Source organism: Triticum dicoccoides, chromosome 1B (assembly GCF_002162155.2).
Source record: "Triticum dicoccoides isolate Atlit2015 ecotype Zavitan chromosome 1B, WEW_v2.0, whole genome shotgun sequence".
Taxonomy (NCBI): domain Eukaryota; kingdom Viridiplantae; phylum Streptophyta; class Magnoliopsida; order Poales; family Poaceae; genus Triticum; species Triticum dicoccoides.
In genome coordinates this window covers 290,283,734-290,297,299 of record NC_041381.1, presented here as the reverse complement: position 1 = coordinate 290,297,299, position 13,566 = coordinate 290,283,734, and positions in this window count along the sequence as shown.

The window sequence follows — 13,566 nt, the reverse complement described above, 5'->3', positions numbered from 1 at the left end:
GAGCGCCACGCCTCGCCTCTGCTCGTCCTCCTGGCAGAGGAGGAAGAGGACAAAGGAGGAGGAGGTGGGCTGGGCCGGCTGGGGGAACTGGGCCGGCTCTGGTAAGCAGGTAAGTGGCCCAGGTGGGCTGCAGGTAATGTTTCTCTCCTCTCTTTTATTTCTATTCTGTTTTATATTTTTCTATTTCTGCAATTTGTTTTAGGATTTGTTTTAAAATATCAAATCATTTTATAAAATCCTGGAAACAATTATGGGTACTTTCTGAATTATTTCAGTGACCCTTATCAATTTCCAACATTTATTTGAGCATTTAAATTATTTATAGTATTTAAATACCCAAAGTCAAATACAATATGATTTAATTCAAAAATCCAAAAATGACCTAAGAATATAATCATCATTTTTGGCAGAGGTTTCCACCTTAACCAGAAATCATGAACTTTTCTTAGGAACCTTTTGGGTTTATTGAAAAGATTTTAATTCACCCTAGTTGAGTTGATTTAATGCTAGGGTTTGAACATCCCCATTTCAATTTTAGGCAAAAATTTAAACATGATGCAAACATGAAGATAGCCTAGAGCACTACCAGCAGCTAGGGATGTGACACTCACCTCCTCTGCTCCCCCGCACAGCTCTCCCGCGCGTCGCCGGAGCTCCCTCTCCCCACGCCACTGCCGCGTTGCTTCCCCCCTCCTCGTTCCTCTCATCGTCCCCCCATGGCGAATCACGGCGAGGAAGGCTCGACTTTTTTCGATCTGCTATCCGACGGCGTCCTTCCCCGAGGGCGGCGAGCCGGAGCTTCCCCTGCGCGTCGTCGACCACCTCCTCATTGGCTGGACGCCGTCGACCATGAACCTAGTATTCTCCAAGCGCACGCCGTTGTGTGGGTCGCCGAGACGCCGAGGCCGAGGCGGAGCTCCAGGCCATCGAGGTCGCGTACGCCGCCAAGTCCGCTAAGCGCCGCCAACTCCCAGACTGGTCCAAGGCACCCGCCCCCGCCTCCATCTGCCCATAGCCCAACCCAGTCCCCTCGCCCCCCTCCTGCCAAGGTGCGGCTCCCCCCTTTCTTGCCTCCCGCTTTCCCCTTCTTGTACTCCAAAATGCTTCTTTTGAGTACATTAGCTGTCAATTTATACGTGTTTGGTTGATGATTTTTCCGCCGTCTTCCGATTACACCGGCTTAGGAATACGTTACCTGTATTTGTTTGAGTCAGACCGGTTTTGGGTCCCCTGTAATCGGAAAAGGTTCTTCGTAAAAGCAAAAACAGCAGATACCCTGTGGTATGGAATAACGCCGTTTGTCCGGTATCGATCCCCTCTCTCTATTCTCTGCTTGCGCGATCTTTTCTTCACCACGAGCACCGATCGAGTAGCAGCCTGCAGGACCGGAGATTTTCCTCCCCTTCAAAAACAACACCGGATCTCCATTCGCCGCCGTGAGTCGTCGCCGTAAGCAGCGCGCCAGCGATCTCCCTCTGCCGTGAGCAGCGCCGCTGATATCCACCATGGGCAGCAGCGTGGCCGATTTCCTTTCTCTACCGTGAGCAGTGGCGCCACCATGAACAGCTAGCGCTCTCTGATTTGGCCGCAAGTCATCCCCAGCAGCCGAGCATCTTCTACAAGACCGCCGGCGGCAGACCACGATTTCCTTTTCCGTTGCTTGAACCAAACACATCGTGCAATCGCTCAGTCTGTGATCTAATACAGCGTATTCTCATTACAGTATTGAATACGTTACCTGCATCCAACCAAACGCGTCGCTACTCTATCTTGAAGCTTGGGAGCTTCTTTAGCAAGTTCACTGTAAAATTGAGTACAAGATCACGGAAAATTTTCTGGAGTGTATGTTCTGCCGTCACTGAATTTTCTCGAGTGCATGTTTACTGAATTTTCTGAAGTGTATGTTCACTGAATTTGGTTTTCAGTAGTGTTAAGAGTTCAAATCAATAGTGCAGGTTCGTGTACATGGCCACCCCCCATGGATATGCATTGGGGCGCTCCTGGGAGAGAGGATTCATGGCCATCCTAGCTAGCTGCTAGGTGGAGAACGTGTTAGGTTCTTGCTCTCCGTGGCAAAAGCTGGGGCGATCGAGTAGGAGTAGCTAGCAGTGTTGATGGTGTGTGGTGTAGAGAACCATGCAGATGTCATGGGCAGGCACTCATAGTCTAAATTTCATTGATGTCAAATTTTATTTATGTGTCAAGTTTGAAATCAACTTGACTGAACATCAACTTGTTCTGGTTTAGTGTAGAATCACTTAAGTAGATGGAGTAGTTATTTTTTATACTCTCACTGAAGACTGTGTTGCTAAATCGACATCAAGTTTAGGAACAAGTGTGTGTTCCTAAATAATCTTCAGTTTCCACTATATTTACTGTCAAGTCTGAAATTTTGATCTTTACTGTCAAGTCTGATTTGTCTCTGAACATTGGTTACAGTAAATTAGTGGTTAACTGGACATAAGGATTAGATCTTAGCTAGTGCTCTTTTTAGATGGCTTGTTCTCAAAATTTGGTACTCCATTAGAGTAACTTAATTCTCAATATTAACCGTTTCAGTTTCTAACTAGTTTCTTCCATGTGTTCTGAATTAAGTACAGTCAATGATCAAGTGATCTCTTCTCCAAGTTGCCTGAAATTGAATCAGTCATTTAGTTAACTTGGATTTTTTTCCAAAATCTGTACATTTAGTCAAGTTTCTTCCATGTGTTCTGAATTAAGTACACTATGGGATCATTTTATTTTACTGTAGATTTGCTTGCAACTGGTTTTAGAAGTATTGCTCGTTTTCCAATTTATGCTGTTTTTTGATCTTTTATGCATAGTTTTATTAGAAGTATTGCTTGTCAAAAGAGTGTTTAGAGATTTTAGGGCTATGTCTAGAAAATCATACCAAGAGTACAAAAGATGAAAGGAGATCTTTCTTGTTGTGGCCAAAAGAAAATGGATGGATATACGTAATGTAGGAGGAGGATCATGTTTTCAGTGCCTTAGTACACAAAAGTAGGCAAAGTTTCTGTAAGAATATACTTAAATCAAGTTTATTCAGTTAACTAAATCAAGTTTATTCAGTTAAGGACAGAATTATTTTGATCAAGTAATTACTGTGACAACATTGCAACATTTCTTCAGAGTACATGATCAGTTTTGCCCCTTTTTAGTAAAGAGGTGCAGCAACTTTCTGGGATTTCTGAAACTTTAGTCACCGGGACAATATACAGTCACCTGGGAGTCACCTGGGATTTCTGAAACAATACCGCCACTTGGACAATTCAAAACAGTTAACTGAAAGTGTCTAAAACAGTTAAGTGTTTCTAGGATTTCTTTTTTCTTCTGCAAGGCATGATTTATTTTTTCTTCTTCTTTTTTCTCTGGTGTGTCATGTCTTTTTTTTAGACTAAAAGTGAATCAGAGCAAAAATCTTCTATGTCAGTGTGCTAGAAATAAGAAGACAAAATTGGACTAAAATGAATGACTGAAATTGGACAATTGGAAACTTTAGGCATGTTTGCAATTGGACAAATGGTGTATAAATCCAAATAAATCAAATAAATTCAAATGGTTCAAATAATCTTAGTTTGCAATTGGAAACTTTAGGCATGTTTGCAATTGGATAAATGGTGCACACTTGTTTATTTCCTCTCTAGTGGCCTAATTCTAGTGGAACTTTGGTTGGTTAGTGCTCTTCTGTTGCTTTTGACTAATCTTAGTTTGACGGACCTGACTTGTGCTCATTTCCAGTGGACTTCACATTCCAAAGGAGGGACAGAATCTGGAGTAATTGATTATTTCCAAAATCTGGAGCAATCTTCTCAAGTTACATGATCAGTTGTGCTTGACTGAAAATTTTCACAGGAAAATTTTGACTGGAGTAACAGAGGCATAACAGTACAAATTACAGGTATAGATTGCTCTGTTCAACAAACTTCCTATCAGTCCAACAATGTTTCTGAATCTAAACTTTTTCAGTTAACAGAACCTGAACCTGAACATGTTCAGTTAACAGAACCTGAACTTTTTAACCTTCCCTCTCCCTTTCAGGCGAATGTGGATGTTGCACACTATTGTGAAGGTGTAGCACTGCCCAGTTAAATTTCCACTTCACATATCTACTTCAATTTCTACTACAAATTCACCTTTTCAACAGCAGACGCGGGGAGAGAAGTCAGACGGCGAGGATGAGCAGAAGCATCAGACGGCAAGGAGGAGCAGAAGCATCAGACGGCGAGGACTCGATCTGGGGGCGTTGGCTTCGCCCAACAGCTGCAGCATCAGAGGCTGGAGGGAATCGCGGCGGCAGCAGAAGGAAGCGGCGGGCGGCAACTTGCCCAAATCCCGCACCGGCGGCCGCGGGCGCGAGGAAGCGGGCAGAGGATGAGGGCGCGGGCCGCACCGGCTAGGAACGCGAGCAGGGCGACGAGGGAGGTGCCTTCAGCCGTGGAGGAGGCGGGCGTCTAGTTGGTCGCCGCGGAGGAGCAGTCACCTCCGTGTGGGCGGCGGTGCAGCTCGCCTTCGTGCAGGCGGCGTAGGCGGGCAGGGGCACCGCGGATTGGCAGCGGCGGCGCAGCGGCGACGCAGGTGGACGGCAGCGCGCTGGGCTCTACGATGGCTGCCGACGGCGCCCTGGGCTTGTTCCTGCCGCGGGCGTCTGGAGTAGGAAGAAGCAAAGGGGTAATTAGCAGGAGATTTAAAATCCTAAGGGTTTATTTGCAAAAGTCATAATGAACTACGCCGTGGACAACTTTTCCCGGACGGAGGGAGTACTAGATGGGTAACGCAAGTCATCTTTGTTATTCATGCTATGCTATTTCATTGCTTGATGTTGTTGATGCCATGATAGATGTTCACTTGCTTATATGCGTACAATGATTCTCCTTTGTGCCTATATGTCACATATCATGATACTACGGTGTGATATTTATGTTAGTCGTTATCCATCAACTTATGTTGTAGTTATGATTTGAATTGTATCGGGACCATTGCACATGGCTCGTATCATGATCGTCGCTATGCTTAGCATTATAACTTATTTATCTTAATCTTTGATTTGGGGTATGCCTAACCTATACATCTTGTCATGATAGTGATTTTTCATGTCTTATTGTGCTCTGTATGATATAGTTGAGTACTTAGTCCTCGTGCTTCTTATAGATTACACTTGTCTCATGTTAGTATTGTGCATGTTCCATACTTGTTGCAATAGGTCATCAGATGCATATGATAGTTTACCTTTCGTATTAGTTGAGCTGTATCTTCCTCATATGCTTAGGGTGCATAGTTGATTTGTTATTTAAGCATTAAGTGGTAATCTTATTTCTAGTGGTTACTTGAGTACTAATTGTTTAGTAGTAAGACCATATCCTACTTTAGTACGTTTCCATGATAACTTGTAAGTGTGATGCTTGTTTTATTATATAAGACCTCTTTGTGATTTTCTACTCATATGCCTTGTATGAGATGTGTCTTATTATTTAGCTGTTTAATTAGCTTTCACCATAGTGTTGGTTGGCTCTTGTTATATCATGTGTTTTGATAGTTGTTATGGTTGATGTTTGGTTCTACTTGATGTTAACCATTATAATTATTTACTAACATCTAAATATTTATTTATGGTTAATTGTTACTCTTAAACATGCCATGTTCTTTCTTGTGGTTGTTCGTGGTTACATTAGCATGTATTACCATGTCATGTATAGGACAACTCTTATTTATTTGATGTGATGCTTAACTTGTTTATATTAGTTGACATATGTTTGGTTTGTAATATTGTATCTATATCATTTAGTTTTGCTTTAGGACCAAATCTAGATCCAACTCAATTCAAGTTGTGGTTGAAAGATGTTTGATTGCTTAACTAGTATGGTTTGAAATGTGTGTTTGTCTTATGGAACACTTGCTTTTCAATTGTTATATAGTTGATGTATATGTTTGCTACTGCTGACCATTATAAATATTTAGATTCTATCTAAGTATTTATTTGTGCTAAACCTTTTACCTTTATCATGCCATGTTGTGATTGTGTAGTTAAAATGCATAGGATGGTTCCATTTCATGTGTGTGGATGCCATTGTGTTTGTTATATACTTGTTTCATGTAGAGTTAGTCGAGATGTGTAGTGGGCACTACTAATGGTTAGTAGCACAGTTCATACTAGAGCGTTAGTCTTGATCGCCAAGCCTTCCATAGTTGTGTCATCCTAAACCTTGTCACTTCGCTGATTCCTCTCTACTTACCTCCCTATCGTGAATCTCCATCTCGATCAATATCTTGTTATCCATCCTCTCTTTATTTGTTTTAGATGTTTTGGATTTACTTTTGTTTTGGTATTTATTTGTTTGCCATTTGCTATCGTTACGACGAGTAGGGAGTGACGACGATGTTGGATAAGGACAGAATCAGGTTACCGAAGAAGGACTCAACAACGAAGGCATGCCTCCTTCTTTGATCATATTTATCCTATGTTTACAAAATTGCATTGTGTTTTATGGTTACTATATGCATGCTATTTTTAATTTTTGTAGCTAGGCTGTCTATTGACACATTACCTTGATCCTCTTGTCGCCTATTCATTTGACACCTGAGTAGAATTATAGTATTCCCGTAGAGTAGAAATGGTTAGCCATGCTTATCATATAGGTGCTTTGTTGAATGACCTCCGAGTCATTGATAGTTGAAACGTATCGCTGAGCTAGGCCAGTTGGCCCTTGTTGATCCTCTACTCTCTTCTACTCTGGGTGAAACTTACCATCTGAATACTGGTGCGGGCGACAGCTGAATCAAGGATTGAAGGAGCGATTGGCCACCCTTCACGTGTTGAAGGGGGCAATCAGTCGTCCGTGCCGCATGAGGCCTAATAAGTCTTGGATTTGAAGATTGTGATAACAGTACAACCACATGCTATATGGGAACTGGCTTGGTTAATTAGTTAGTTCACTCTTATTGTTGTCATCGTTGTACCACAGATGGGATAGCTGCCTTGTGAGGAGTATCCTCGGCACAAAAGGGGGGCCCGGACTGTGAACTGCGGTTACTTCCGTGTTGAAACCTAGTGGGCTTGGCACAGTAAGTTTGGTCTAATGAAAGACCTCGTCACAATCTCCCTGCCGGTATACCAAATGGTTTACTATGCTAGCGACGGCTAGTGGCAACAAGTCGGGATTGTGTCGTGTGGGTAAAGTGTACAACCTCTGTAGACTGTAAAACTATTCGAATAGCCGTGTCCACGGTCATGGACAACACATGAATCTTTCTTGACGTACGGGACCTGTCTTGCTTATTCCCTCTTTGCCCCTATTCTTGAAACCTATGAAGGACGTGAGTTGGTCGAGGATCCTCATTTGATGAAAGTTATTCTGGAGATAAAACATGTTTTCATCAAAAACTTCTTTTATTCAAATGCTAAATTATTTCAAACAAAATTAGCTTTTATGCAAATGATCCATACAACCTTCCTTTGAAGCCACATTTAGCTATTAGGTCCTTCCCCATGGGAGGCATGTTGAGTACATAATGTACTCATGGCAATACTTTTGTTGAACAACAGAGTTCCATGAAGACGAAGGTGATGACTATGAAAACTATGGCGATCCATAGGAGTGAGGTCACGTGGACTACATCGACTGCCTGTGGCTGAGATGGAGTCACTACGCATTTTACTTTCCGCTGCTTTCTGATTGTAAATATCATGAGACATTTATCTAGGTATGACTTGTGGCAAGATATATTTAAAATTGTAATACCTTTTATATATTATGCAATGATATCATTTCACTGTGTTGTCAACAATGATCCCGGGGTTGACAAATATACACAGGAGGGTCTGGAAGTTAATTCCGGGTTCTCACAGGGCACCCCCCAGATGCTGCTTTGGCTCATCCTAGGTGTTCTGGTCCATAAAAAATCTCCAAAAAGTTACGCGGTGTTTGGACTCTGTTTGATATTGATTTCCTGCGATGTAAAAAAAGTAAAAAACAGCAACTGACACTGGGCACTTGGTCAATAGGTTAGTCCCAAAAAATGATGTAAAGTTGCTATAAATGATTGTAAAACATCCAAGAATGATAATATATTAGCATGAATACTTCATAAATTATAGATACGTTGGAGACGTATCAGCAAGGAGAGAAAAAAGGGGTGAAAAGACAAATGTGGCAGCAGCCTAGCTAATCGGTCGTACTAGCTCAACTAGCTAGCCACTGTGCTTTACTGATGTACTCGGTGGGAAAGGTGGGCTTTGTGATTTGATGACTCATTCACTTGCTTCAGCGTTACGAACGAGGAGGACCCAGAAAACGCGTGGTAGGGCGTCCCATGTCTCGGCAAGGAAGGAAATATGTGTGCACCACCTAGGAGGACCCAGAAACCGCATGGTAGGATGTTCCACATCTCGGCATGGAGGAAAAATGTGTGTGTAAAAATATATTGTATCAGACGTATAATACCTATGGTTCGACCTCGGGACCCGGCCAGTCGGTCAAAAACACCTCAGTAGCCACACAGCTTCATCATGCTCACATGGCACGGAGGATAGGTGTGGTTAGCTCCGTCTCGACCAGCCACACCGTCTCTTGTTCTAGGTGATTCTTCTATTTCCCAAGCATTTCTTAGTTATAATAACACCAGGGCAAGCTCGCGCCACTCTTCGTGTGTGCCCGTGCGTCTAAAGGTTACTAGATGGAGAGGAGAGAGAACACAAACATGGGACCCACCAGTAAGTGAGTCAACGGTCATGCACGTGTTGACGAGCCACTCCCTCTACTCTACTCAACGTAATACCGTATAAAATCAAGTTATGCGACAAAGCCAACAGCTGTTGTTCTTTCAGGCTATCGACTTACGCTTTGTAGTCCAGGTTGCCATTTCGAATCTCGTCTTTCAGATTTGTTAGTTTTAGGTCCAAATTTGATCAATGACAAGTGGGACCGCTGTGTGTTGTTCCGATATTTTAGTGTAGGATTGTTTTTTTGCACAAACACTTTGCGCGGTTAGACAAGTTATGGCACCAGTTACACATATTTTACAAGTTTAGGAATAAAAATGACAGCGGCATAGAATATCAAAACCACCCCGCAGCTTAGATGCTATGGTGATACGAGTTTTTACATTGTTGGATCTGAGACCCAATGGCTTGGGAGTAGTCTTTGTAATTATGCACAATTTCCAAACTCTCCAAGGTTTTTTTGCAAATAAAACATTCAGGCCTCGTGTATGATGCTGCATCTTGGATCCAATGGCTCCTAGTAGCTCATATTAGGTGCTCCCCACAAATTAATTTGCCGCTATGGTGATACGAGGCCACATGCATAGTACTTGTACTTTCTGCGTAATTCCCAAACTCTTTGAGGCCTATATTGCAAAAACATTCAAACCTCCTACTGTGAGCCATGAGATCTCCCGGGAACTCGTATCACCATATAATCTATGCTGTGGGAGCACCTCATATTCTCCCGTGCGAGAACACATCAGGTGCTCTCACAGCTTGGATGCTACGGTGATACGAGCTTCAAGGTCGTTCGATCTGAGATCCAATGGCATTTGAGCAGTCTTTGTGCTTGTTATCGGTGCCCAAACTCTTTGGGGGCTTTTTTGCAAAAAAACATTCGAACCACCAAGGAGTTGTTGGATCACAGATCCAACGGCTCCAAAGAGCTTGTACTCCCTCCGTTCCTTTATATAAGGTGTATTTGTTTTTTCAAAATTCAAACGAGTCCACGTTTGACCGAGTTTGTAGAAAAATATATCAATATCCACAATACAAAATTTATATTGTTTGATCCACCATCAAAAGTAATTTCATGTTTTATCTATTAGGTATTGCAGATGTTGTTATTTTATTCTATAATCTTGGTCAAATATTCAAATGGTTGACTTGCATGGAAACCGATACACTTCATATTCTGGAATGGAGGGAGTATCACAAAGCATCTAAGGTGTGGTAGCACATGATATTCTTACATACAAGAGAATATGAGGTCCTCCCTCATCATAGATGCTATGGTGATACGAGCTTCGAGGTCATTGGATATGGGATCCAAGGGCATCTGAGTAGATTTTGTACAAATTGTGTGCAATTCTCAAACTCATTAAGGTTTCCTGTAAAAATATTAAGACATCCTGAAAGTGCAACTAATCCCTGGGTGGTTTCGGTAATTCTTAACAACATATAGTTCATTGAACTAATGCTCTTTCAAGATGATCATTTCAGAAAGTTCAATGATTGGCATGGCATGGACTAGAGATGTGGACCCCTCAAAATGCTACGGACACATATCGGTAACAAGCTCAAGACTCTACATTTTTTCATTTAAGTAATCCAAGATCACATTGAATCAATAGGAAAGCCAATACTATTAAGAGGGGATGAGGTGTTGCTTAATGGCTTACTTGCTCAAAATGCTTAGTGATATGCTCCAAAACCCTCAACCACTTTCTCATTTCCACATATGTCCTAAACCTAAAAGTCAAATTCGGCCCCATCGATTTGATCTATCCGGCGCCACCGAGTTTCATTTTTCATAGCCACCGCCACAAACCCTAGTCACTTCGGTCTCATCGATTAGGATCTCGGTCTCACCGAGATGGGATTGCAAACTCACTGTTTCCTTTTTGTAACATTTCGGTCCAACCGAGATGAGCGAATCGGTCCCACCGAGTCTGCAATGCAAACTCACTATTTCCCTTTCATAACACTTCGGTCCCACTGAAGTGAGCGGATTGGTCCCACCGAGTTTGCCTGACCAACTCTCTATGTGCCTACTACTGAAATCGGTACCATCGAGTTTATGTAATCGGTCACACAGAGATTACGTAATGCCCTAACCCTAACATATCGGTCCCACCGAGATGACTGTATCGGTCCCATCGAAAAGCTCGAGTTTGGAATCTGTGTGTAACGGTTATATTTTGTGTGCAGGCTATCTATACCCCCCACCCATTCTTCATTCGTAGAGAGAGCTATCAGAACATGCCAACACTTCCAACATTCATTTTCCGAGAGAGAACCACCTACTAATGTGTTGAGACCAAGATATTCCAATCCATCCACAAGAATCTTGATCTCTAACCTTCCCCAAGTTGCTTTCCACTCAAATCATCTTTCCACCATAGCCAAATCTGTGTGAGAGAGTTGAGTGTTGGGGAGACTATCATTTGAAGCACAAGAGCAAGGAGTTCATCATCAACACACCATCTATTACCTTTTGGAGAGTGGTGTCTCCTAGATTGGTTAGGTGTCACTTGGGAGCCTCCGTCAAGATTGTGGAGTTGAACCAAGGAGTTTGTAACGGTAAGGAGCATGCCTACTTCGTGAAGATCTACCCTGGTGAGGAAAGTCCTTCGTGGGCGATGGCCATGGTGGGATAGACAAGGTTGCTTCTTTGTGGACCCTTCATGGGTGAAGCGCTCGGTGGACTCGCGCAACCGTTACCCTTCGTGGGTTGAAGTCTCCATTAACGTGGATGTACGATAGCACCACCCATCGGAACCACGCAAAAAATCTCCGTGTCAACATTGCGTTTGCTCCCTCCAAACTCCTCCCATTTACTTTCTTGCAAGTTGCATGCTTTACTTTCCGCTGCTCATATACTCTTTGCATGCTTGCTTGAATTGTGTTAAGATTGCTTGACTTGTGCTAAGTTGCTAAAATTTGCCAAGAACTAAAATTGTGAAAAGGTTAAGTTTTTATTTGGTCTAGTCTAGTCACCCCCTCTAGACATACTTTCGATCCTACAAGTGGTATCCGAGCTTTCGTCTCCATTTGTCTTGATTTCCATAGCTTCGGTGATCATAGCCTTGGTTTCACAAACTAGAAGAGTATGGCATCTAGCGAGGGAAATTACCACCGTAGATGTCCTTACTTTGGTGGTACTAATTTTGCTAGTTGGAAACATAAGATGAAAATGCATATTCTTGGACATAACCCCGCCGTTTGGGCTATTGTGTATATTGGTTTGCAAGGTGAATTCTTCGATGGGAGTGAACCAAATCGTGAAGCTACCTCGGAAGAATTGAAGATGTTGCAATACAATGCTCAAGCTTGCGATATCCTCTTGATCAATAGTAATATAGCAGGGTTTTTACGCCCAAACTATGGATGTCGTGTTCTCCACAGGGACTAGGCGACGGCAACAATGCTCGGCTAAAGCTAGGTGACAGAATTTAGATGATGAAAGAAGAAAATACAAATCTAGAATGATGACAAATAAAATGACAAACGGCATGAGGAGATTAAGATTGAAACTCGCTCCTTTTTGGTGTTTTCATATCACTTGAGAAAATTGAAACTACAGACGAACATCCTCAACAAGGGGAATTAACAAGACAAGACCACATATATGTATATATCTAACTAGCAAGTATGAGACAAGGTGGGAACACGCTAGTACGACAGGGGACAGAAATATATCACAACAAAAACACATATATATATATATATATGTTCACACTAACATCGTTAACACGGAGACTGGAAATTAAATGTTCATACGTCTCACTTCTATAGAGAGTAACATCGCTAGAAAATTCACAAGAAACAATATGAATTATTAAAAGCTACTAGCTGTCAATTAGTCACACACACAAATCATATATGGTTTGGATTACACACGACACAGTACTAGCACTAAAATGATCAACATAACAGCAATACGAAACCACATGAAACATATATCACGAACATATACGTCACGGGTACTAGAGCTAAAACAGGGACTGAAAACTGAACACTATTCAGCAAGTGCAATATATAAATGACAGGTTTGGCTAGATCTCATACATAGAAATAGAAGGTCATAAGCATCAGTACCAATTCTCACTGATCAACAAAATTATAAGAACAACTACATGTCCCTGGAATTAACATATCTCTTCATCACACACTATCAATACTTATGAAGTACAAACACACACAATCTCACACACACGAACACACAAGATGAAGTGGTTCGGAGTAGAACTTCAGCAAGTTAGGAGCAGCAAGAGGGCGCTGGGGAGAAGGTGCAGCAAGAAATAGGAGCAACAACAGTTTTGGGGAGAGGTAATAGCAGCCAGCAGTTGGTTCAGAGAAGGAGCAGAGGCGTGGGGCAAGGGAGTAGCAGCAGGCGAAGGAGAAGGAGCAGCAGTATGGTGGCGCTAGGGAGAGAGGAGCAGAAGTTTGGGAATGGAGCAGCAGCTTGAGGTCCCGGAGAAGAAGCAGCAGAGATCGAGAGAAGAGGCAGCAGCAGTCTCAGAGAAGAGGAGAAGCAGCTTGGGCGCAAGAAAGGCAGCAACATCAACATGAAGGGAAGAAGCAGCAGGGGGGAAAGGATAAGAAGATCAGCAGCACGGGGGCGCTCACGCGGAAGACCAGACGCCCATGACCCTCTTGTCTGGTCAGGCGTGCGAGGTGCAGCGATGGCTGGAGCTGATGGCGCTGGCGGGTGTGCTGGGTGGCGCGGTGGTGCTGGTGATGGCGCGGTGGCGCGACGCCACGCCGGCCTGGCCATGGCGGCGGCCGGAGGTGGAGAAGAAAGGGATCGGGGGAGAGAGATGAGATGCCAGGCCTAAGGGGAATTGTGTAGTGACCTAGGG